Source organism: Aphelocoma coerulescens, chromosome 6, assembly GCF_041296385.1.
Source record: "Aphelocoma coerulescens isolate FSJ_1873_10779 chromosome 6, UR_Acoe_1.0, whole genome shotgun sequence".
NCBI lineage: Eukaryota > Metazoa > Chordata > Aves > Passeriformes > Corvidae > Aphelocoma > Aphelocoma coerulescens.
The window spans coordinates 3,051,179-3,075,230 of NC_091020.1; the positions used below are offsets into that span (position 1 = coordinate 3,051,179).

Sequence of the window (24,052 nt, forward strand, 5' to 3'; positions counted from 1 at the left end):
TCCAATGCAGCCAGGGGAAGGTGTAATTCCAGGGGAGTTCAAAGTCTCAATTTTCAGTCCTCCTTTAAAGGTCTGAGATATTTACTGTTGATACCAGAGCAACATTAAGGTGCCAACTCTCATCTCAAGCAACACTCAGGATCCTTCATCACTTCAGATTAGAGTAGTGCTGCATGACTGACTCCCACTTTTGCACTTTTGAGATATTGAAATTCATGCCAACTTGTACAGAGTCCTACCAGAAATACTGACCATATTTCTCTCCTTAAAACCCTTTCCTCAGCAGAAACATTTATTTAAATTCAGGACTGGCAGGAAACCAGGAGCTTCTCTGCTCTTCAGTGCTGACAGGAGCTGTGTTGGTCTAAACAAGGGCTTATTCCCTGCACTCTCTCCAACAACCTGGCAGCCATCAGGTCGCAAGGATGTTTCTACCCCATCTAAGAGGTGAAAGGGTGTCAACATTAAGATTTCTCAGGAAGAGCAGACTAGGTTACAATGTCCACAGAAATGAAAAGGCAGCATGTCAAGTTGGGATGATGTGGAAGAAGAGAGGGGGGGAAAAGGAATCACCGTTGTCACATTCAACACAAAGGCCACAGGAACACAGGTCATGGAATCCAAGTGGGAAAATCATCACTGAGGGAAGTACGGAGACTGAAGAGACCAAGATTTACTCCAGTGCAGCAGCTATTTGGCACAGCTATAGAGAAACAATCAAAATTAAGGCCCACCAGGCTCAGCTCAAACAGTCAGGAGGTTTCTGGTCCTGCTGATTTTGTGAAATAAACAGATTCAAAGGTTGGGGAGTTACTGAAATGTGCATATTGAAAACAGCAAACTGTAGGTTTTGCTCTGTGTAGTTACCAACACAAATGTTTACCACTTGCCAAATTATTCCCATGCAAATATCAATACAGGATTTTGCAAATAACTCTGGCTACAAGCTGAACCTGACTTTGGCTCCCATCCTCCTACCTGAGCACAGCCATGCATCAAAAACTTGTACAGTCATTTCCACGGAATAAAACGCTTCAGAGGACTTAAACACCTGCCCAGGAGAACTCCCTTGTAAAGAACTGAAGTGGAAATCATGATCAACATATCTTCAACCCGAGAAACACAGAAAGTGAGAACCAAACGGAGAGTGCAGCAGGGCGGTGTCATGGCTAAATATTATTTGTTTACTGCCCTGGAGGGACCTTGGCTCCAGCCACCCCACTGGTTCCACCAGCATCCACCAGGAACAGTTTGCTGCCTCGTTGTCTAAACAATGACAGAAGCCACTGGATCCAGTTAGACTTTGCTCCCAATAAAGTCTCTTAAGGGACACACAGTACTGCAAGTCACTGAAAACAAGACCCTCAACTTCCTTGATCAAAATGCCTCATTAGTTCCCCATCTCCCTCCTTGGCAAGGGACAATCCACCAAGTAGAAGCAGTTCTGGAATCCTACCTAAAGCCTTTATGTCATTTCAGGCTATTCATTACATCTGTCAAGAGCTTCCCCACACAAAAAAAAAATTACATGCAGATTTCTTTTTGATTCAAAGCTCAGCCATCAATTAAGCTGCTAACAGACAATTGCAGTGTCTCTCTAAAAAGCCCCCAGTATCCAGGATTGCAGAGTAAGTCAGCATTTAACTCCACGCCAAGTATATTTCAGCTTTTAAAAGCTCTAACAGTCAGATTAGGAAGTCGGGGTGGGGGGGGGGGGGGGGGGAATTAACCAAGGGTTTGCTACATGGAGACAGAAGCAAGAAAGCAAAGCCAAATCAGGGCCACTTTGGTTCAGAGCACCTTAACTGAAGAATTACATCAGGCTTAGTATCACTGAAAATTCCAGAGGCTTAAATTCCATCCTGACACCACAGCTGATTCCTCGCTCAAAATTAATTCATTGTTAGAGATGACCAGCTGCCATGAGAGATCAAAAACTCATTACAAGCTATAGGAGCTGGATGCTGCAGGACTGAATTTCATCTCATCTTTAAGAGGTTTTTCCTTCAGGAAGCAGAAGCTCAAGTTGCTAGATTAGTCATGCTTACAAAAGCACAGGGACAGCTCCACACACACTGGTGAAAGGGAAAGCCCAGGCTACACAGGGAGAGTGCTCCAGGCTTTCCTAGACAGCAAAAAGCCTTGCCCTCAGCAAAAAGGAGAAAACAGGATTTTAAAACCCCTTGGATATATTCGAAGCATTAATAATGTTTTTTCCTCTATCAAATATACCATTTAATCAACAGGTTTTTTCTTGCCTGATTTTTTCCTTCTGTAGACATTCGTGTTTCACAAGCGCCCCAAATCCCAGACAAATTGCCATTCCAAATACTGTGTGTATAGATATATATAAACTTTAAATTACCATTCAAAATACTGTGTGTGTACACACATGTATATCTGAAATGAAGGCTGCACATTTGCAAGCTCCGTTGTCATCATGTTTTCTATCAGCTCAGAAAAAGGAATTCTCTTTACCTGGAATGAATTATTAAGGCAAATTTGTTCCAAGGGAAAGCAAGAGTGGGTTTTGGTCGGTCTCCTAACATTTGTTTTCTCTAATCATCCGAGTGTTTTCCAAGGCTTTGCAGGGAAGGCACTGCATTCATCTCCCAGTGTTGCAGCCCTCTGGCTGCACTGGGAAGAAAGAGCTCACAAGGACTTGAAAGAGGCTCCAAGCTCAAACACCTGAAAGACAACACTTCATACATGTGCACTGCTGTTTCATCAGTCTCCCACCGCCTGTCTCCTGCCTCACTCCGTTACCTCAAGGGAAAGGGAAATTAATTGCTCCAAAGCAAGGAAGACTGGTTGTGTCAGCGCTCCTAATGATATTCAGGCACCCTCCACGCCAGAGTGCTGGCAGACAAGTCATCTCACAGCCAAAGAGGGGTGGGGAGGTAAAACACCCAAATTAAGACCAGATGAAGGCACTTGTTCTCTCCCTTAAGTAGGTGTAGTTCACTTCCCAATTACCTAATGCATAATTACACCTGGAGGTGCTTTCTGTCACTCTGGATCTGTTCTTGCAGTGCATTTATTTTGGCAGCTCCATTTACACCAGTGGGCTTAGATTTCCAGGGGAATTACAAGAGTGATCAAGCCCTCCTCTGACTCCCATTTTAAGGCTATTCCGTTGGGTTAAGGGCTCACAGTCGGCAAGATCTTACTAGAGGGGGCAGAGTTAACATTGATTTAAAACTAGTGGGCCATTACAATCAGTAATTCCCACACCACCAGCCTCCCCTCAAGAGTACAAACAGGAGGACAAACAGAGCCTTTAAACAAAGCAAGGCTTCAATCCGGCCTTCACATGTGTGCCAGAGCACAGATACCACCCCTAGCAACAACTCCAGCGAGGAACATTTCTGTCCTACAGCCCAAGCTGGTGCCTTCTGCAAAACTGAACTTGGCAAAACACTTGCCAGGCACTGGAGACAGGTTAAAAAAAACCCAAAAAAATGGAGTAAGCATCTATCAGTTCAAGTCACTTACAAAGCAGTCCAGCTCATCACTGGCCTTAACTTCACCCTCTCAACAGTTCAAAAAACTCCAAACAGGATATTCAAGTAGGGCTGAGCAGCCAATCACAGGAAATTAATTTTATATTCTGCTACAGGGAATGAGGAAGCTTCCTTCCAGCTGAGAGCATGTAATTATTTGGCACCAACTGGCTCCATCTCAGAAGCTATGCCAGCAGCTGCACAGCCCCTTTTGGTAGGGTCAGTTTATTTTTCCTTTGTCTCAAATCTATTGGTTCTCCAATTCTACCAATTGCCTGGAGAAATATAAGCTCCTAGGAGAATTTGAGGCCAAGACATTCTCTTCCATGCAAACAATTTTGCAAAGCACCAACTCCAGCCACCAAGGACAGGGCAAGGCAAGCACCGCAGCACAGCCCAGGCTGGACAGGACCTCCAAGACACATGAAGCTGTTTTTCTCTTTTACTCCAGCATTAACACGGAACATAAAAGCTCAAAATATCTCTAGCAGACTCTGGAAGGAAGAACATCTGTCCTTATCCAGGGATGTGACAAACAGATGGTGACCACAGCTTTTATCTCCCCAAAGCAGCATGAGTAAGTTAAAAACTCAAAACGCTCTGTTCTTAACTGTCCACTCAAGCTCAATTGAGTCAACTCATCTGCTTTTATATTGTTCCACCTTCATTTTTTTTAATAAATACCATTTAGAAGAGATTTATTGACAAGAATTATTATTACTAACAAGATATGGCCAATGACAGCAATATCTCATTATTCCACATACTGATATCATTTCCAGAGCAAATTTCAAGCAAAACTCTGAGACTAAACATTTTTTATTTTCAAGATGGAGACTAAAATAAGGTTTCCTGTCCAAGATATTTAAGGATGTCATTATTATTCCAAGCTGCCTCTAATGGGTGATTTGAGGGGGAGGTTGTTTTTGTTTTGTTTTTAGAATCACAACCAGTTACAGACAGTCTCTCTGTAAAGGAGAAAGAGGAATTCACAGCAAGTAGCTCTGGTGCCAATATTTCAAAACCAGGCAACTTGCATAATCTTAAAAGCATTTATATGGAAGCTCTCCTTCAGAAAGAGGCCTTTGATGATGCTGTGGTTTTGACAGCAAGATCCTTATATGGATTCAAACCACACAAAACATTTTATACAGAGTGTCATTGTACCGCTGATCACTAAGAACATGCTGAATGAATGGAGGCCAGAACCAGAAGATTCGTGGAGGCCTTGCGGTTCCTAACTTGCAAGTTTCATACCAGGAATACCAGAGGACCTTGGCAGAGCTTTTGTTTTTGTTTAGACACACGCAGTTTTCCCAAGAACAAGCTCCCTGCCAAAAGAGCTCCCAGCCAGGGACACTCCCAGTGCCTGGAGATCAGCAAGGAGTGACCAAGGATGAGGGTTCTGCAGAAGCTGGACACCAGCCCCCAGAGAAATGGGCTGCAGCACACATTTCCCGAGTATTTATAATTGAAGCAAGATAAAGAAGTGTCATTTCCAGGAAGTGACATTAGTGTGAACAGGGTGTTACATCAGTTAGGCAGGCTGCAGTGCCCTGACAGTGTGACAAGGAACTCTTCAACTGCTAAAGCCACTCAGCACATTCACCTGCACCTAATCCTTCCTCTTCCCTAGAGCCTCCTACCCACAACAGGCTTCCCGTGCCTTTCCATGGCTGAGAACCACACACACAGCACACGGAGCAAAGGGGAACAAACTTCTGGCAACAAACCCTCGAGAGCAGCCCCAATATTTCAATTTTCCTTCAGCTTTAGAAGGAAAACGCAAGCTGAAGATTTGATGTATTTATTGCACACCAGTTGTGCTTCCCAAACCTCTAGGGAGAAAACCAGCTGGGAAACATGAGCACAGGCACTAGGAAAACACCCAAGGTGCCTGCAGAGTCATGCACTATAGCTGCTGGTGCTTCCCACGGAGTCCCTCCTGATGGGAAATAGGACAGCATTCCCGTGTTCCAAAGGGCTCAGAGCTCCCATGCCAGACATGGTGTAACACAAGGAGCCAGCACAGGGTTCCTGTAAAGCACACTGAGGAAAAAGGAAAGCTCAGTGTATGCTTTGACAGGCTCTGAACACAAGCTCATTAAATGGTCAAAAATTAGATAACAAAAAACTGTTTTCAGAACCGCTCTGGAGAACTTCTGGAGTTCCATGAAATTTTTGTGCAACACTACATGAAGCTGCACTGAACACCAGAGCAAGACTGCCACAATTAATTTCACTTTTCAACAGTTAGATGTGGACACATCCCATCTCACTGAAATGAGAATTTACATTTCCTTTGTCACTTGTTAAATCAGAGACTACACATTAAGCAGGATTAAATTGTGTCATTTTTGCCAAGAGCAACATCATTATTACAGCCACAGGGATTCACAGAGGAAATCCATTCTCCACAGGATTTTTTTTTCCCTGAGAACGATGCTAAGCATTTAAAAATTATCTATAATACATAGGTGTTTTGCTTGAACTTCCCCGCCTGGGTACCAAATTTGAATTGGAGAGCTCCAGCAGTGCCCAGTAGTAAAATCTTATAAATCTTTTCTGCCTGTTAGGAGAACATTTGTATGCATGGAAACCTCATGCTGCAAAAGGCTTTGGTCCTGTCTCAAAAAAAATGCCCAAAAACACCACTTGCTTCCCCCAAACCTGGAGACCACCTCAGTCTAGGAGCAGCAGAGGAGGAAGGAGAGCAAGGAGCAGATCCACAAGGTTAACTCAACAGGATGCTCCTGGCTGAAAGCATCTGCAATGTTCTTGGATGTGCCAGGCTTTTTATTTACAGCCGCTGCAGGAAGGCTGGACAGGGACAACACAAGTACCAGAATTTCTGCCTCAGAAACCCAGACAGGAGCTGATCTACAGCAAAAGGCAAAAAGCCAGCCAGGAGCCTGCTCCTTCCACAATCTAGGAAAAAACTGAGGGGTGGAAGCAGCTGTGGTTCAGGCACTGTGCAGAACTATCACGTCAGTACAACTTTTCTGTCGCTTAGACAACTCCATTACTCAGGAGTCAGGATCCATCTGTTCCCATTAGAGTGTAAAATGCCTCGGTGTGACCCCTGCACAGCTCTTTATTGCCACACACATCTGTTCTTCCTCTATTCAGCCTTCCCATCACCCCAGCACAGTAACACGCCCCCGCCCAGCAATAAAATACATAACATCAGAAGAAAAGCACTCTCCAGCTAGCAACTGTAGCCTCACCATTTAGTCCACATGAATTTCTAGGAAAGCACACAAAGCAAAGTGTTTGAAATAGCTTTCCTAATTCCAAGGTGCTGCAAAACAAAAAAAAAACAAAACAAAACAAAAAATCAAAACCTCCTCCCACACAACTCTTCTGGCTACTGCAGAATCCTGCTAAACCTGAGTTAGGCTGCAGCCAGTGGGGAGCACTGACAAGTCCTGCAGTGCTCCCAGGCCACCAGGACAGCCTGTGCTTCTTGAGGAGACTTCTTGAAGCATCCAACCTGACAGCTTGTCTCTGCTCCTCTGTCCAAGAGCTTGGTAACTCCCAGTAGTTACTGCCCATCACAGCACCCTCAGACAGACCTCTGACCACTGCCAAAGACTGGAGACCTCGGAAGAGGGAGTAAAAATCAAACCAATCTGGGAAAGCACAGCTGTCATGAGTACAGGGGACAATAAGCAGGTAAATAACCCACCCAGGAGCATCAGCTCAGCAGGTCAGACTCTGGTACTGCTGGGGCATTCATGGCAATGCTCCCTCTGATTCTCCAGGGGTTTTTTAAGCTCTAAATACCATCCAGTCCCGAGGTCATGGAACGGTCTGGGTTGGAAAGGACCTTAAAGCCCGTCCCATTCCATCTCCTGCCACAGGCAGGGACACCTCCCACTATCCCAGGCTGCTCCAAGCCCCATCCAACCTGGCCTTGGACACTTCCAGGGATCCAGGGGCAGCCACAACTTAATAATCTTGACAAATCATGAAGCTGCCAAAGTCATATTCCATGTACAACCCTGTGTCCAACATCACCTGGCTTTGCAGTCATGAGCAACAGGCTTGTTGAGCAGAGCCAGACTCACACACTGCACTGGTCCCAGTCTGCAAATTAAGCTTTTTACAAAGAGTTCAGGATGGCCCTGGCCAAGCCACAACCCTCACCCAAATCAGAACATTTCTGCAAGTAGAATTTAACCCAAAGATTATGGTAATAGCAAGGGGGGGGGAAATGAACAGCAGCACTGAAAACCAGAAATCATGGTCAGGTATTAATAAAATAGCACTGAGACATTCATCCATCACATGAGGAAAGTATGCTTGGATCCTGTCTTGTATTTCAGGAACCCCTCTGCTGCAGCTTTGGTAGACCTTGATAGAACCTCCAACAAAACCTGGAAACCAAAGCCGATGGAAAAGCTCCTCTCAAATCATCAATACCTACAATCCCCCACTATCTGTTCAAAGTACACAAGGGGAAGCACCAGGAGAGAACACCAACCTGAAAAAAACAAACCAACCCACACAAGTCTGAACAGCCTCACGCTATTTACAGACACATAAATCTCTCCACACATTGATAAAAGTCTCTGATTTTGGTAAATTTGCAAGAGATTAGGGCTGTAGGGGGCTCAGGCAGGACACATCCTGCGTGCCCTTCCCATCCCAGCCAGCAGCCCCGAGGAGAGGCCCAGGCTCACCTGTGATCACTGCTATTATATAGACTTGTATCACAGATGTCTAATCCTGATCTTCATTAAAAAACTACCAGGAAATCCCTTTCTATTACACTTACATTTATGCATGTTTCCAGGGGCAGGAAAAAAAAACCCAGACAAATGCCTTGCAGGTACAAACATCCTGCCCAGGATCAGCGAGATCTACAAGCCTCAAAATCCCAAGGAATAATTGACTGGTGCATTCCTAACAAGTGCACAACCACAAGTGCTTGCCACCACCTTCCTCCATGTGTTTACCTGCAAACAGATTGGGCATTGAAATGGAAATACGGAGCAGGCGGGCTTGGTTCAATCAGCTTTGGAACAGGTATTCAGAATCTGCTCTCCAGAGCATGCTGCCAGCTTTATGTGTGCATTTGCCATTAAAACTGTGTGATTTTTCAGGTGATAAACACAGTTCACACACCAATCCCTCACAGCAATGCCAAACTGATTCTTAGCTTACGAAGATACGGATGAGGCTCTCCCAAGCTTAGCCTTTGGAGGAAATAAACTTGGGGAAGCCTGAAGGAACTAAGTGCACTTATTCAAAAAGCATTCCATCTGCTTCCTGGTAAAACATTTCCTTCTCCAGAGATTGGCACATGAACTGTGTTTATCACCTGAAAAATCACGCAAGTTTTGCTTCCATTTGGAACAGGTCTGATACAGTCTGTGCTCAGGGTTTTAGTGGTTTTTTTTTCTCCCCCTGCTACGTGTCTGTCAGACTGAACAAGGCACTCACTTTGACCCGAATAAAGCAAAACTGAGTCACAGCTGAAAAATGCAACATTCTTTATCTGCACTTATCCCATCCCATCAGGGATTCCAGCCTGAAACACCTCAGTAAGGAAAGATAACAAGAAAGAAAGAAAACCTCCTGTGTTTGTAAACTATGCATTACCCATTCAAAATACAAATGTTGTGTTACCTGTGCCAAAACGGCCTAAGAAAAAAAGAAAACCACCGTGCACTTGTAATGTCAAACCCCAGTCTAACACTAGGACAGCACCTGCAGTTTAGTACCAAGAATGTTTATTTTAATCCAACTCATGCATTCGTATTCCCACCTACTGCCAAAATCTATCACAAAAGCAAGGTAGAGAACAGATGATTCTCTAAAGCATGGGGGGCTGGGTTTTTTTAAAATCATTCAGAACAAGTTCACTGAACAGAACTTGTCCCAGATACTTGACCCACTACAGAGTATCAGCCAAATCCCTTCTCAACCGAGGCAGCCCACAAACCTCAGAATAAATCCACCTTAGACAAGCCAAAAGCATTAAGTTCATCAGCTATTTGAGAGTATTTCTTGCAATCTGAGACAGGAACAGACAAACCATGAGACAGACCACTTGAAAGGCTTCTTCATGAATTCTACCCCTAACACTTAAACTGGTTAGAGAAGAGAGGTCAGAGCTCACATTGAAGGTTCTGTGTGTTTCCACAGGCTGAAGTGGGTGCACAAATGGTTTTCTGCTCAGCCACGATGGCACAGAACCGAGCAAAAGACTCCCAGTTATCCAAAATGTACACCTGGTACATAAATACAGGCCCAACCTACAATTTCAAGTTATCAACAAAACTGTCAGCACACTCCCTGAATAAGCAGGTCAGGGATGTCCCAGCAGCAAAGGCAGTCCAGGAGGGTGGATAAATTGTCATAGTACTCAAAGGTTCTACAAACAGCAGACAAATACTCATCCATCTGATAATGCCATGAATGTAAATCCATCCTCCTGCACCAGCCCTCCTGCTCTTGCTGTTTATAGCCTCCAGCAGAAGTGATGGGACTATAAAAGGACTCCCTCATTACCACCAGCTCAGCCTTCAGTAAACTGAATAGCTTCAAAAGAGGAAAGAAAAATCCAGCCCGAAAATGTACATCTTGCCAAACTGGCTCTGGCTGACGTGTGAGATATTCCAACAAAACAGTCTCACCACGGAGGATGCAACTGTGCCTGGGCTACAGGCAGAGGGAGGAAGGCAGGAGTCAGTCCTAAACTAGGAAAGCTGAATTTATTTGCCATTACATTATTTTTCATTGAAAAAAAAAAAAATGCAGATATTCAATTTGTTCTAAATCATCTGTCAGGTCAAACACAAGGAAGGTGAACAGCTTGATTGGTAAGACCCAGGGTGCTGTAACCCAAGACATTTTTCTGCCCAGCAAACACTCCTAGCTGGGAAAAACTCCCAATTGCTTTCTCCTACTGGGTTGCCTGAACAGAAAAAAAAAATGTGGTATGTGGTGTTTTGTCAGTCCTTCAGAGGAGCAGACCATCAGCTCCTTTCAGTGTTCAGAAGCTTAACAGCCATCTAAGGCACTGCTACAGCCTGAAGGGGGGCAATTATGGTGATAATTCCCCTGAATCTGTCTAAATGCCTACTAAAGGAACACTTTAAATAAAAGCTTTCACTTAGGCAAATATCCAGCCAGTTCCCCATTAAGACAGCTCTAAAAAACAATTCCAGGATGAATGTGAGTTATTAGACTTAGAAATTCTCCTGTACACTGAAAACCCCTCATGCAAAAAGCCAGAGGCGTATGATGAAACAAACTGGTCTCCATATCGACCTCATTCAGAAATGTCACAACAATTTCCCTTATCAGCAAATAATGAAAGTCCTATAAAATCCCATCTCAACCATAATAATTCATACTGCTTTTTCTAATACTACTCAAAAATTGATCAGTCAACTGCTAACCTTAAACAAATGCAGATTAATGCCGCTTTTTTTAACAAATCCCACCTATTTTCTCCCAAATTATTTTTCAGTCACACTTCCCAATTAACAGGAGAATACATCCAGTGTAGTCAAAACCCTTTTGGATTTTGGTGCAATTTTTCAAGTTATTCTCCAACCACATTCACAGCTCACGCCTTTGATGAAATTTTAAGAACAGGTATTTTCTTTTTGCCTTTTACATGTTATGCATTAGAAAGAAGTTCCTTGCCATGAACAGACTCTGAAACTTGAATCAATGGTGATACTCAACACCTCTTAACACCTCTCCAAAAGCTGAAATCTTTACTACCCAAGCCTTCCAGGTTTTTATTTTCATACTGGTAGACATAAGGGTGAAGATCAGGACGATAAAATAGGGAAGAGAGGAACAAAAAGATGCCAGAAGAGAACAAGTAACATGGCAGGGGTGGAGGGGAATTAGTGAAGAACCTCATTAGTCAGGCAGGAGTTTAATTAAAGTGTGGAAAGAACACCGTTGCCAAACTCCAAAATGAAATTACTTGGGACTAGAAGTATCCAGCCCCAGAGCTCAGGCACTCCAGGACAAATGAAGATTTACAAGGCCTTAAGCAACCTGATGTGGCACTGAATCCAGCCACGCTCCAAAAAGGTGGAAGCTGCCAAGCTGCAAAGACTCCCTCCAACAAAAGCTACCCAGTCACTCCCAACAACTGCTCAGGCTTACTGCTGATTAACAGTCACAAGGAAAGCTTGCAAAATTCGACCTTCTTCCAGCTTGAACACTGACTAAGCCACAACAAGAATAATTCAAAATATCTTAACTTCCTTCAGACTGATCTAATTCTCCAATCTAGAAGTTCCCAATGTAAAAACCCACAAGGGTGTACTCAGCCACCAACATATTGCCAACCAAATCATCATCACCACCCAGCTCCCAACACGACCTTTTTAACCTGCCAGGTGTGATTAGTTAATCATTTCTTTGCCCATCAGAAGATGATCAGCCCCAGCTGAAAGTCCTGATTGGATGCAATTTCGGCTAAGAAGTTGCCCAGAGTAACTTTTCACACCACAACACCACCCACTGGTACTCGGATTTATCCCAGTGCCCTTTAAACTTTGAATCATCTATCTGTGAATTTCACTGGAGTTTTCATTTCCCCGAGCTCTCACATGGTCACACTGCCACCAAAATCATTCAGGTGCTGTGTCCTGTGCTCAGGCACAGCTTCCACACTCGGCTTGGCAAAAGGAGGAAAAGGAAACCTATTCCATGAGCCCATTTTGAAGCAGGAATATCTCCACACCTAATTAAATCAGGTTTAGTTGACTTGAACTTTGTCATGAGAAAAGCAACTTGACATTTTTTAAAAAGCCTTACCCAAAGCATCTACTAGTGACAATTGTTTAGACTTCTATCTCTAGGAAAAGCCAGATAATCCTGCCTACATAATTTCTTTGAAAAGGTGACAGCAGAATTTTAATATTGACCTATTTGTTAGCTTGCAGTCAGAACAAAACTGACTTTGTACACAAAAAGGAAGAATTTTTCACCACCATATCCAGCACCCTATCACACACAACCCAAACAGCAGACAAATATTTGCGTGCCTTCACCTTTATTTACTTTATCCAACCACTTGCATGTTTTAAAAAGCATTTCTTTGTCCCTTAACCCTGCCAATATAAAAGGCTCATTCTGATCTAAGCACACGCATAACCAAGACACCAAGCTGGTTGTAAAGCTTCCCCACATTTTCTCCTGGATTGAGACATTTTTCATGGAGTTACTACTAAAGTATAAACAAGGGTAAGAGGCACCAAAAACATCCCTGACACAGTTCTCAACTTTGTTAGGTACTCTCTTTGATGTGTGGGGAAAGGCTGGAGGAGAAAACAAGGCCTGTAAGACAAAAACCTCACTTCCCCCAGGTCTATCCTGGTGGTAAAGGGCACTTCCTTTCTCTACAGAAACTTTAGTTCTCCCAGTTGCTGAGCACTCACAACACACATCCCAAGCTCTGGCCCAATATGTGAAGGTGGGAAGACTCGAAATGCCAGATAATTACAACACAACACATTAAGTAACATAGAAAGCTAATTCCAGCCCAAAACCCTGCAGGCAGAAATAACAGGTATCACTCACCACACGCTCCCTGCTGAGGAAAGGGAAGAACTGAGGCAGCACCAGGAGAGGGAGAGATGCTCTCCCAGCCTTTTTATCCTGCTCACCACTCTCACCTGGGCCCCGGGGCAGCTGCCCCTCATTAGGCTGCTCCACACCCGGCTGTTCCTCATTCCCCTAATGGGCACAAAGCCCCTCCAGCCCCCCGGGCCAGGTGGGAACCATCTCTTCAAACCCACCAGGGTGGGGCTGCCATCCTCTGCCCAGCTGGTTTTGATCTGGGCACTGAGCAAAGCTGCTGAGGGGACACAAAAACCCCCATTTGGGGAGACTGTTGTGTTCCCCCTTGTTAATTATTTCTAAAACCAATTCCCTTCATACAGGCTGGGAGAGCTGGGGCTGTTCAGCCTGGAGAAGAAAAAGCTCCAGGGAAACCTGGAGTTCCTTCCAGTGCTTTAAAGGGGGGTTATAAAAAAGAGGGAGAGTGACTTTCTACAGCTGCATGGAGTAACAGGACAAAGAGGAATGGCTTTAAACCGACAGAGGAGAGATTTAGCTGGGATATTGGGAAGGAATTGCTCCCTGGGAGGGTGGGCAGGCCCTGGCACAGGGTGCCCAGAGCAGCTGGGGCTGCCCCTGGATCCCTGGCAGTGCCCAAGGCCAGGCTGGACACTGGGGCTTGGAGCAGCCTGGGACAGTGGAAGGTGTCCCTGCCCATGGCAGGGACTGGAATGGGATAGGCTTTAAGGTCCCTTCCAACCCAGGCCATTCTAGGATTCTGTGATATATTAGCAAAGCTGTTAATTGGTTTAATCTCTATCTTAACAGTTTGTGGATTTTTGCCTTAGAACTTGCTAAATAAATGTTTACTAGACAGTGGATGGAGAAAACACCCAGTTAAATGCTGCAGTGGTAGAAGAGGCACACAATATTGGAAGAGACATAAACTCCCCTGCTTGGAGGTGCTGGAAAAGAGGGATAGCTTCCCCAGCCAGCAAGCAGCTCTGCCCTTCAAGCTCCCTGCTCTTTCCTGAAGCACACACAAATTGCCTCCTTCTCTGCAGCAGCAACCACCCCAGCATCGCTCCCTTGCATACAAATCAAGCTCTAACCCTGGTGCTCCACAGCACAGCCCCAAGTGCAGATTTGACACCACAGAGACACTTCCTAAAGCTCCGGAATGCAATAGCACATTGGAATAGGTCATTATTTTTTATGGCCATGCTACAGAAGTAGAATTTTTATGGTTGGTATTATGAGATGGAGGAAAACTGCTCTGAAAACACAGTTGTATGTTAAGTGTTATGTACCTATACAGAGTAAATGTAACACTAATTACATTTTTTCCCATTTAGTGGCATTAAATCACAATCCATTCCTACTTAGCCCCTGGAAGCCACACAAGCTGCACTAAGACACCCTGTTCCCAACCAGCCCAGTGTCCATCTGTTTGCAGGATCCTGGAGTCAGGGATGCTCAGCAGCTAAACTTCCTTCTTCACAGCTCACACTTGCAACAGGAACTACTCTGCAATCCCAAAGAAGAGCTTCCAAATGGGAAGAAATAGCAAGTTTAATGTCAGAAGCCAAAAGTCCTCCAAGAGGTCCAAGCAGCCCTTTTCTCTGGAAGGGACTCACAGTCACCACTCAAAGGGCAGTGATTCTTAGAAACTAAATATTTACTTGCAGAAAACCTGAGAGAATCCCCACAGCCGCCTCAGCCTTCCCTGAAAAGCTCTTCTGCACCCAGACAAGGAAGGATTCATAAAGGCAAATCATCTGCTTGCACAGGAACTGCAAAAATTCCTTCCTCCAGGCCTCTCTCTGCCAGCGGTGACTACGGCGTTACCCCAGGGCCACCCTGCACCTCCTGCCTTCCACTCCACGCTGACTCCTCCAGGAGAACAACCAGCTGCTCCTTCTGCATGCCCTGACTGACAGAGGGACAGGAAAACCTCAGTTTTTGCCATCCTCCAACCCAAACAGTAACTTTTCCCACAGCAAACAGATACAAATCGGAGCATCCTACAACTGCAACCGCGAAATTGGTGAGGTTGTGTACGGCCCAGTGTTTTCAGTTTCACTATGGATGCCTGGCAAAGCAGTTCTTTGCCAAAAAGCACACTCAAGGAAACCAAGAGAGGGCAAAAAAATTCATGGTGGTCCTAAAACTGAAAAAATACAAGTCATTTTCCACTGTCTCCACTGTGAAATAATCAGCAAAATGCAAAGCAACTCTGAAAACTACAAGAAAGCCGGAAATATTTTGATGCTGAAGCTCTGCTCAGTTCACTGCCAGCGATTTGTTAGCAGTATCCATTTAAATCTGCACTCTGCCAGATTACTGTTTCACTGACAGTAATTCCAGATTATTGTTCTAAACTAGGATGATCTTAACACAAGCACAGTAAAGAGAAGATGTTTGTTTGGAAATCAGTTATCTTCAAAGGTGTCTTTTAAAAATCAGTTTCAGCCTACTCTGAGTTAAAACTGCCCCCAGAAGTTTGAGATTCCCCCAAAACCTCTCAGTGGGGGGTCTAGGAAGTAAGAGTGGAAGCAACAATTCGGTCTGAAAATTATCACCAGTCAAATGTCTGAAGGAGATGATTCAACCAACTATGCTCTAAGACATGCTTGTTTACTTTTTGCTATTTCACTTGCATTCCCTTCCAAGTTTTTGCTAATTATTGATCAAAAAATTCATTTGTAATCAAGAAATGTAAAACTGTGCAGAGAGGGATTAATGGCTTGTGCTGGATGAAGCAGACATTCTACACCTCTACATATTCTGTTTGGGTTTGTGCCTTAGAAACTAAACTTGGTGGAAGACAGAAGAAAAGGGAGAGGACAGGGAGAAAATTATTTACCACTGGAGGTTCTGGAGTGCTAAATCAGCACATTATATAAAATTAATCTTGCCAGCCACTGGTACTTAGCCCTACTAAGGGAAAAAGAAACAAGCAGCTTCAGCAGCAAAGTGGCACACGTTTTATGCAACTTTATTATTCTGAATCCTACCTGAATATTACTTAAAAGCTTTTCTATAAAGGAAATACTTTATGAACACCAGCTGGCCAAAAGGCAGATGATTGGCACGCTCACAGGAGGGCATCCGGAAGGCCAGCATTCCCATCTGCTCTCTCCTGGACACAAGGGTTAATATACTGTGTTCAACCTCTGAGCTTCATAGCTCCACACTAGTTACTGTGGAGAGGGAAAGAAAATTAATGGCTGGTCAGAGCTGTGGGCTGAAATGAAGCAAGTGTCTAGTCAGAGCCTGGTTATCCCTCTCCTAACAGATTATCTACCTGGAAAAGCCACATCACAATTAAAGCTGCCAACAGCAATTATAACTGTTAAAAGTTAAAAGACTTTTCATTAAGGTTGTGCTCCTTCAGTCTCTTGTGAAAAAGTGCAATCAATAGCCCCAAAATGACTTGGTAGTCTTGTTCTCACAGCAAGGATGAGGGAAAAAAACCCCTACTAGAAGAGAAAAGCCTTTGCACAGGGGAAGAACTGTGTTTATCATTATTATTAAACAAGGAGGGGAAGGTAACCTTGCAGCAACAGCACCAGAAAGACCAAGGGATGAGCAAGAACAGCATCTTTGCACCAAAATTCCCAGAATATTAATCAGGAATACAGAAGAAGTCACTGAAGAGCTCTGATGTGCCTTCAAATTCCTGTACTTATTACAATAATAGTGATAGATGGCAAAGTGGAATATGAACAGATGACAACAGCTCAAGTGCATCCTATTTTTCATCCACTTTCTTCCCACGCCCATTATTTTTGTCTGCCTGCAACTGTCCTTGCCCTTGATTTTGGGAAATAACCACCTTCCCAGTGAGTCAGTGGGATTTCTTCACACGGATCAGCAAGTCACCGAGCTGACTTTGAATATCACACAACCTGAACTTCATTAACTGATCTCAAAAACATGAAGTTATTACACTCACAATGTCCTTCCAACTTGGGTGATGCTCCTCAGATCTGCAAGGTAATGGGTAGTTTTGCACTCAGGTAATATGCAATAAATCAAAATTTCTCTACCAAGAAGTTGCATGGATTTCTCTCATGTTTATGTACGAGCTCTTCACACACCTCAAATAGCCTAGAGCAGAAGTTGAGGGACTCAGCACAACACCAGAGCAGCAGGAGGAAGATACAGTAACGGCAGCAACAAAAAAATACATCTTTTCTTCTATTTTGACTGTTATATTTCTTCAGAAACCAGACTGAGGTAGACCTGGCCATGGGAAAAGCCTCACACAACTCAGTGATCACCAGGACTGAAAATTAATATTAAGGTTCAAGCAGCACAGAGATGTAATCAGAGCTGGAGAACTGTGGCTGTAAACACAGCCCATAAAATTCAAGTTTAATCACTTAGGATTAAGTAAGTTTCATGCATATGTGGTCAGCCAAGCTGCTCTCTAGCAGCTTGGCCATTTACAGTTATTTAATAACTGTATTAAAGTGTTCCAGAGAATGCTTTTTCCAAGGCAAATCATGGCCAAAATAATACATATTTTAAACTACCCTGTGCTCACAAATGGCAAAAAAGGGGAAATACACTTGAGAACTAAATTAGCCTAACCTAAAATCAACTCATGGGATGCTAGTTGGTGTTATGAAAATGGAAAGCATGACAATAGAAGGCCGAAAGCTTTACTATTATTTTTTTATTAGTTTTCTTTGGAAAAGCTTGGAGGACACAAAGCAACAGAGCTGGAGCACATAAAAAGAAATTAACAGAAAACAGAGTTGGGGTTTGGGGGGCTGCTCAGTGGAAAGAAGGTAAGGGCTGACTTAACTTTTCAGCCAAGGAAATCGAGAAAACATGGACTTGACACCCACCCAGTGGGGTCTCCATGTCCTCTCTGGGATTGCAGGGTACAGCAGGAATTCAGCTTCCTCCGTGTGCCTGCAGGCCACGCACGTATTTCCACATTCCCAAGGCTGTGAGGAAGCTTGGAAGTGTTTATGGGTCAGAACCCTGCCTGGAGCATCCTCAGCTCCTGAAGGAGGCAAGCAGAGCTCTTGCAGTGCCATCAAACCCATGCACCGGCTACTGCAGATACACAGGGAATGTGAAGATATTCCTGTGACCCACCTGTCACATGGCAACGTGCATTCCACCTAACCTGGAAATCCACACGAATTATGTAAATACTGCCCTGAAAACTACTGTGGTACTTCGACATCGTAATTCCAAGAACAAACAGCTCTCTCTGGTGCACTCTATTATATAAAATGCCAGGCTAATCATAGCAATTCAGCTTTATGAGTGTTGCCAAATGTCCTAAACAGAAGTAAAAACGGGAGTTACAGTGTTGAGGATGAGTCAGTCACACACCTACCTTCTACAAAAGGGCAAATGAAGAAATTAATTACATCTGACTGACCACAACAACAAACAGCTCCTCAGGAGCACAGAGGGCTTACTTTAAATCCCAAAAGCCACACTGCTCTAGGCTTAGGTGTTCCTGTCTCTTTTCTTTCCACTCAAACCGGAATTATTCAGCGAACAACCTCGAGGAGTACGACTGGATCAAACTGGAGTCTGATTATTGTTCAAAAAAATCTCACATCTGAGCCACCAAGAGCAGTTTTTTACTTCCATGAAGAAGTAGGTCATGAAAGCAGCAGCTCCACCAAACTCCCTGCCCCAGATCCAGAGCCCCGTGTGCTCCACACAAACTGGAGCTGTGTGTTACCAGTGCGCTTGGAGTGGGAGAGGGGAGGGCATCCTGCAGAGGATGCAACGTGTGTGTACCACTGACTGCAAATGGAAAAAAACAGTTCAGCACAAGCAAAGGAGCTGCTGTGTGGAGAAAAACTGAATGGTGTGCAGGGACAGTCACCAGAAACAACCCACCTTTGGGGAAAGATGAAAAAAAACCAACACCTGTTAAAAATGTTATTTACAAAACAATTCATTTCACAAGTGCCTGCACAGTATCAATGCTCTTCTCAAAATCCTGACTTCCTTGCCAATTCACAAAACCATATCTGTGTGGTGTCACATCCTGCCCTGCTCAATCTAGCTCAATAATGAGGTACTTTGTGAAACTGTTTGTTTAAAATTACTCTCTTGAGCACTAAATGCCAAAAGGAAATATGGAAATGGTCACTCCCACACACACACGAGTGAGTGGCTGATTCAAAACCGTGATTTATTTTCCATGAGAACATGTGTGAATCTGAGTCACGGTCTTTGTCTTTGGACAAAATTATCCTTAAACTAAAATTCATCTTAGCACTCTCTTCAACTTTGTGGTCGGAGAAATCTGTGGCTTTTTGGCTTCAGACCAAAGCTCTGTTTTGGACCATCAGCTTCTCATTACTTAGCAATCAGACTCACACCACGCAGCCGAGCACTGAGGAACGGATGTCTCAGCACCTGCAGTGGCTCCTCTCCCCTCCAACACCACGGTTTCCAGGTTCAGAAACAACAACAGCCCTCCTGTGTGATGCAGGGCGCTGGCCACAGCCTGAGTTAAAGCCAAACTGAGTAGTTTTCTAGGCAGCTCATGAAGCACAAGGACAGCTCATCTTGAGCTTCTCATTCTGAGAGGTGAAAATTTTTTATATATTCCCTTAATTCAGAAGGGACTATCTGGAGCTGGTTTCATTACTAGCAATATACACTGCTCATAAAGCAACTCTTCTTTCTTAACAGAGACACTGGATTTGGTTCCCTTGAATCCCTTACACCCAAATCCAAGGGAAGGATCCTACTCTCCACTTAAATACAACACCCCCAAACTCGGAAGAAACCACACAGCGCTGTACGAGTGCAATTATCCGATCTACTCAATATTTAGACAATGAAATTTCTGTTGTCACTGCCTCAGGAACAAGTCCCTGGATAACAGGAATAGCCTTGCAGCAAGCAGGAGGCTCCCACGAGAGCCCTTTGTGCTGCAGACGCCCTCATGCACCACAAACATGACAGGCTCCACCACCCGACCAAACCTTCTACTCACCCTTTCCCCCTCTGCAGGAAGCCAAGAGGATTTCCCAAGTCACATGACAAATCAGGGCATTTTCATTCCAAAAAAGGAATCACATTTTTCTCCCCCTGGGAAATCTCTGCAGTTTTTCACTTCACTGTTATTTCAGGGAGAAAATAACTTTTGCCGCCAGCTTTCCCTCCCGTCTCTCCCCGCCCCAGGAATCTTTGTGATGTTTGGGACAGGTTTCCAATTAATTTAAATGACTATTAAAAGGTTGCTGCTGCACTGCATATTCACTGTGTGAATGTGAGTTTTGTCCAGAAGTAGAAAACACGAGCAGGACGTGGAATGTCAAACTATTCTCAGTGGCAAGCATGAATAATGACAGAACAGGAATCATGCAGGAAAATTTGTATAAAGAACCATCATCCAGACCCCAGACACTTCTCTTTAACAGGCAAGTTGAAAAAAAATCCCACATCACTCCTGTGCTATCTTGGGCAGCCCATTTTCTCTTAGTATCTTCATTTGTCAGAGTAGTACTTAAAACTGTCATTTTTGGAGTTGCTTTGCTGGGCAGAAAACTCATCATCACTTAAGCCCAAACATCTAAGAAAAATTACGAGGCTAAATGATGAGGATGTATTTTTAAAGAATGGTTGAAGTGGAGTGAATAACTATTTCCTCTTGCAATAATCTGTCACAACTAATTTCCTTCCTACTCTGATTATGTCTCACAACCTGCACCCTGGCCAGCAAACATCCTTTTGCTGCTCCTTCTACGGGGTTCAGCTGCAAATCCAAAAGAGCTCAGCATCAACAGGAATCAGTTCTGGCAGAAGACAACAAGACTGACAGAGCATGAGACTGACAATCACCCAGAGCTGGTTTTTATGGTGGTTGGTCACTGGTAGATCCTTCCCAAGTTACATACTGAAGTGAAATTTGAGTTTTAATTATTCCAACAGGCAGCATCAGAGATTGAGAGTTTCCACATTGCAGTCCTTTCCTCCTGGGGAAGCCAACAAAAGCAAATTGCTGAAATGAGCTCTACATTTGCTAATTCCTTAAGAGCTGCCAAGAATGCAGAAAAAGATAGTGGACATGCTCTGTGTGCTCTACATGATACAAAAGCCATACCCCACAGGCTTGTCCTGCTGGAAACTAATTCCACACCACACTCAAGTGCCGCATATTTTCATCTTCATTAAGATGACATCTCATTTTGATGACCAATTGAGACCCTAATAAGAGAGAGAAAACCCTTTGCCAAATCTTTAGTGACAGAAGCCCAAGTAGTTTAATTTTCATCATTAAATACTCAAGGACAAAACAGCCCTTAAAGCATGATTGCTGTAGTTTGCCCTGGAAAAGTGAAAATATAATGAAATCCCCATCAGCAATATCACAGGTGGTCTCTCATGCCGAGAGCACTCCAGAAATAAGAAGTATTCCCCCATGCTGAGCACTGAGAACACAGTTTCATCTAGTTTCAACAAATTCCAAATTTTTCAAGTATAGTTCCTCATCCTACCAGCAGCCACAGAAGCAGAAAGCAGCAGTTGGGATTTTAGAAAGAGTGGCTGAGCACCAACTGACACTGCAATAAATGAATAATTATTTTTAAAAAAAAACAAGCCACCCAAATCTAGAACAATTTCTACATTTACACAGACCTACAACCAGGAGAATAATTTAAATTGCATATTTGAGTCAGCTCAATGCTATTTTATTGAATGGCAAACCGGTGACTCATAGCACAAATCAGAAATGAAGTCATAAAAGTTGTTTCACCCTTCAGACTGGGTGGGACCTAACCTCACAGAAAGTTTCCTCTGTAAGATGAATCTTAAAACAGCTTTAGGAAAAGAACAACTATGTTTCTTCTTCTCTTTCCAAGACTTGACTCTGGTCAGGAGAGCTGCACCCCTCCTGTGTGAGCACAGCCGAGAAACATTCCCCTTGTGGAACAAGAGCTGCCCTGAAATTTTTTTATCACTGACTGGATCAACTTGATCATGACTGTAACTTCCTTTCCCATCACGGACCCTAGATATAAAGTCTTTATTATTCCCACGGGATCAATAATAAATAAAAACCAGTAATATCATCAAATAACTGTCAAAAAACCCCAAACCAACATCTAGTCCTCGTTGTATTGTGCTCCTCTTTCACACAGAGAGAGCCATGAAAGCATATTCTCTGATTTTAGCCGCTTTCACACATCCAAAAATATTTGCTGGTCATCCCCTTGAAAGCTTTTGTTCATGAAAGAAAAAAAAAAAAAAAGCCCAAAATTTTTAATCATTCCTTGGAAAATCACAATCAGCAGTATGCCAGGTCAGGAAAGCAGCAGTACAGTTAATTAAACCAGTCTGCCAGCTTCCATCCTCAGCAAAAACACACCCCACAGTCTTCCAAGTCTCACCAGCCCTGCAGCCGCTCGCTGCCGCTGCCTGGGTTCTGTGGGTGCCAAGCTCACCTGACAATTTGTTTCAAGAGCCGGGCAACAACAGGGCAATGAACTGTAGCTTGTGTGACACTGAGGGCTTGAGGTGGTCCTGCAGGAAATTATGACCACACTGTTGAACTACAGATTCTCTGGAAGTCAATGCTGCATAGGGAAAAAACCCACCAAATGCACATTGTATCTGTGCTGAGTAAAAGGCAGCCACAGCAGGATTGTCCCCTGCATCCTGCTCTTGAGCCTTATCCCATCTTTCCTTGGCACAGAGCAAGACCTTTGCAGGATACGCTCTCCACTACATCCTTAAACCTGGGCTACTAGCACCAAAATCCTACTTGGCTCGGAGGATGGAGCAACACAGGAGCCTGGTCCTCAGATGGAACAGAAAGAAAAACCTGCAGGTTGTCCAATACCTACTCAAAATCTGGCTGCAGCTCAGGTGGGTTCAGTTTTTCCTTCTTAGGCTTAGAAGTCGTCACTAGGAGTCAATATTCCTGATTTGCCCAGAACTGCCAGGATGAACTACCACAGGAATGCCACACACAGCCGAGCCCTTGATTTTCTATAGGTATTTTTGCACCAGCTGATTTCATTCCAATCAAACCGTAACTCAACCCCTGGCTACAGGCACCAGGAAACGCAGTAACAGGAGCCTCTAATCTCTGCAGGAAGAAAGCCACCAGGATTAGGCATTCAACATACAAAAGCAGAGCATTTTATTTAAGTATTTTGTCTACCACCACATAGTTGACAACCATTTATAGCTTGCTTCCCTGTGAGGCTTTTCCAGTACTGCTTCCCAGCCTCACTACACCTCAGCCCTTGGGAAGGTGACCCTCAACTTTGACAAGCAGGAGACAAGGAAAGGCCTTCCCGTGTTCCATTAGGAAGGTCCCTCTGAGGAATATCCCCACTTTAATTCTCTCCACGCTCCTCAGAGGGCAAGCTGTACAACAGGATGCGTGGCCACCCAAACATTCCCCCTCACATTACAACGCCCCAGCCCACTCCAGCACTCTCTCCACTGCAAACACATTTGGGAACTCTCCCCTCTCCTCTTCCACAAGGCTTCCTCCACTCTCATGTATGTGCAGCTGAGCTGGGAGAGTGGAAAGAGAAGCAGCCTCTGATAGTTCTGCTCCAAGTCCATTTATTCATCTCTGTCATATTCTTCCAATGCTATGGATGCCCCAGCCCCAGCTCCTCCATGGTTAGGCCTCCTCACCCTGCCCAGCCATCCTGAAATGTACACCACCGTCACGCTCAGAGGGCAGATCGACAAATATCAGTAAAAACTTCCTTCTTCTCGCTTATAACTACTCCAAGATCAATGAATGAGCTTCTCATTCAAGTTTCTTGCATGCCCCTCCCCAGACCTCTCACCCCTTGTGATCCCTGCTGTTTGGGACAGAATATAAAGATTCGTGGTCTTTCTCCCTAAGGGATTGCTCCTGTTGAAACACCTACATGCTGAGCCTGCTGAGCTTTCCCAACTCCCTCAGGTTGCAGAACTCCCAGGCAAGCTGTGAATGCTTCATTCAAGCCCTGTGTCTCCCAGTATTACTGTACTGCCAACTGTTC

General features: G+C 44.2%; 1 protein-coding gene across 4 annotated transcripts in view; it reads right to left on the minus strand.

Moving 5' to 3' along the window:
* The window catches only part of MCU (mitochondrial calcium uniporter), a 77,545-nt gene that overhangs the window by 50,658 nt on the left and 2,835 nt on the right, over positions 1-24,052 (minus strand). Inside the window, exon 1 of one of the 4 annotated variants that reach the window (XM_069018900.1) lies at positions 13,065-13,140. The exons of the other annotated variants lie outside the window; for them this stretch is intronic. The gene's annotated coding sequence lies outside the window, so the exon portion shown is untranslated. Of the gene's footprint in view, positions 1-13,064; positions 13,141-24,052 lie in introns of those variants that run through there. 4 annotated transcript variants of the gene reach the window in all.